This window comes from Lolium rigidum, chromosome 7 (assembly GCF_022539505.1).
Source record: "Lolium rigidum isolate FL_2022 chromosome 7, APGP_CSIRO_Lrig_0.1, whole genome shotgun sequence".
In the NCBI taxonomy this organism is placed as follows: domain Eukaryota; kingdom Viridiplantae; phylum Streptophyta; class Magnoliopsida; order Poales; family Poaceae; genus Lolium; species Lolium rigidum.
The window spans coordinates 167,757,268-167,760,591 of NC_061514.1; positions in this window are offsets into that span (position 1 = coordinate 167,757,268).

Below are 3,324 nucleotides of genomic sequence, written 5' to 3' on the forward strand. Positions count from 1 at the left end.
TAGCCTTGGGTAATGTCCAGAAGTGTTGGGAATGATTGTGTCCTCTCTGAACATGTGAATTTTTGATTATGCACTAACCCTCTAATGAGATTATTTTGAGTTTGGTGTGGAGGAAGTTTTCAAGGATCAAGAGAGGAGGATGATATGATATGATCAAGAAGAGTGGAAAGTCTAAGCTTGGGGATGCCCCCGTGGTTCATCCCTGCATATTTCAAGAAGACTCAAGCATCTAAGCTTGGGGACGCCCAAGGCATCCCCTTCTTCATCAACAACTTATCAGGTCACCTCTAGTGAAACTATATTTTCATTCCGTCACATCTTATGTGCTTTACTTGGAGCGTCTGTGTGATTTTATTTTCTTTTTGTTATTTTCATTCTCTGAATAAATTCATGCTTATGTGGGAGAGAGACACGCTCCGCTTTTTCATATTGAACACTGGTGTTCTTAGTTTTACTTTTAAGTCGCTTCATTGCTATTTGGTTGGAAACAGAAAATGCTTCATGTGGTAATTGGTATATTGTCTTGAATAATTTGATACTTGGCAATTGTTTTGAGCTCTCAAGTAGATAATGTTTAAGCTCTTGCATCATGTAGTTTAAACATATTAGTGGAGAACTACCGTAGAGCTTGTTGAAATTTGGTTTGCATGATTGGTCTCTCTAAAGTCTAGATATTTTCTGGTAAAAGTGTTTGAACAACAAGGAAGATAATGTAGAGTCTTATAATGCTTGCAATATGTTCTTATGTAAGTTTTGTTGTACCGGTTCATAGTTGTGTTTGCTTCAAACAACCTTGCTAGCCAAAGCCTTGTACTGAGAGGGAATGCTTCTCGTGCATCCAAAACCTTGAGCCAAAACTTATGCCATTTGTGTCCACCATAACTACCTATCATGTGGTATTTTTCTGCCATTCCAAGTAAATTGCTTGCGTGCTACCTTTAAAAATTTCATTCCTTGTCTTTGCAATACATAGCTCATGGAAAAGTAGCCTAAAAACTATTGTGGTAAAGAATATGTCGCTTATGTATCTTATTTCTTATAAGTTGCTTGTTGAGCGGTAACCATGTTTCGGGGGACGCCATCAACTCCGTCACACCTTTGTTGAATATCATGTGAGTTGCTATGCATGTTCGTCTTGTCTGAAGTAAGGGAGATTTGCCATGAGTTAAATGGTTTGAGTATGCATATTGTTAGAGAAGAACATTGGGCCGCCAACCAAAGCCATGTATCATGGTGGAAGTTTCACTTGGACATTAATCCTCAAATCTCTTATGAGAATATTATCTGTTGTTGAATGCTTAAAGAATTTAAAGAGGAGTCCATTATCTGTTTTCTATGTTGTCCCGGTATGGATGTCCTCAAGTTGAGATCTATCAAAATCGAGAAATCAAATGCGATTTATCTCCTTGGACCTTTGTACAGGTGGCATAGAGGTACCCCTTTGTGACACTTGGTTGAAACATATGTAATGCAATGATAATCCATGGAAATCCGAGCTAATTAGGACAAGGAGCGGGCACTATTAGTATTCGATGCATGAGGCTTGCAATTTATAGAAGGTTTTATGCATAACACATATGAATTATTACTACCGTTGACAAAATTGTTGCCATGTTTTCAAAATAAAAAGCTCTAGCACATAAGTAATCCCTGCTTCCCTCTGCGAAGGGTCTTTCTTTTACTTTATGTTGAGTCAGTTTACCTACTCCTTTCTATCTTAGAAGCAAACACTTGTGTCAACTATGTGCATTAATTCTTACATGCTTGCTTATTGCACTCATCATATTACTTTGTGTTGACAATTATCCATGAGATATACATGTTGAAAGTTGAAAGCAACTGCTGAAACTTGAATCTTCCTTTGTGTTGCTTCAAAACCTTCTATTAAGAATCTATTGCTTTATGAGTTAACTCTTATGCAAGTCTTGTTGATGCTTGTCTTGAAAGTACTATTCCTGAAAAGTCTTTGCTATATGATTCGGTTGTTTAGTCATTATCTTTATCATTGCTTTGAATCACTTCATTCATCTCATATGCTTTACAATAGTATTGATCAAGATTATGATAGTAGCATGTCACTTCAGAAATTATCCTTGTTATCATTTACCTACTCGAGGGCGAGTAGGAACTAAGCTTGGGGATGCTTGATACGTCTCAAACGTATCTATAATTTCTTATGTTCCATGCTAGTTTTATGACAATATCTACATGCTTTATCCATACTTTATATCATTTTGATGCATTTTCCGGCACTAACCTATTAACAAGATGCCGAAGCGCCAGTTCCTGTTTTCTGCTGTTTTTTGTTTCAGAAATCCTACACAGGAAATATTCTCGAAATTGGACGAAACAAAAGCCCAAGGTCTTATTTTCCACGGAGGCTTCGAGAACACCGAAGAGGAGACGAAGAGGAGCCACGAGGCGGCCACACCCTAGGGGGGCGCGGCCCCACCCCTGGCCGCGCCGCCCTATGGGGTGGGCCCCTCGGGACTCCACCGACATCGCCCCTTCGCCTATATATTCTTCCGTCTCCGAAAACCCTAAAAGAATCGACGATATTCTACGAAGAGTTACGTAGCCGCCTCCATCGCGAAGACAATTTTTGGGGGACAAAATCTCTGTTCCGGCACGCCGCCGGGACGGGGAATTGCCCCCGGAATCATCTCCATCGACTCCATCGCCATCTTCATCGCCGTTGCTGTCTCCCATGATGAGGAGGGAGTAGTTCTCCCCCGAGGCTGAGGGCTCTACCGGTAGCTATGTGGTTCATCTCTCTCTCTCCCATGGTGTGATCTTTATGTGATCACTAGTGGAAAACGGGCCTGTAATCCCGGTTCGTTTGGGCCTTTAGTCCCGGTTTTCAAACCGGGACCAATTAGGCGGGACTAAAGGTCCTCCCTTTTAGTCCCGGTTGTAAAACAAACCGGGACTAATGGTCCCGCCACGTGGGCTGCTGGCGCGCGTCGAGGAAAATAACCTTTAGTCCCGGTTTGTAACACGACCCGAGACTAAAGGTTATTTCGTTATTTTTTTAATCCATTTGGTTATGTCCAATTATTTTTCGCTCGTCTTTTTTTTTCTATTTTTTCAGAATTTCTAGTATTTCAGTTATTTAACTAGTTTAGTTTCTAACTACACTTAATCTCTAACTACGCTTAATCAATAGTCAAATTACTTACCTGTGGTCCAACTTCCCGCTCGGTCACCCATCCTCCCACTACTCCAGCACTAGCACGCTTAACTTCCAAGGTCCTTTCCCATCCCGCTTCCAAGTGCTTCGCGCGCATGTTGTGATACTAGTATCATATCAATCCTATTAACATG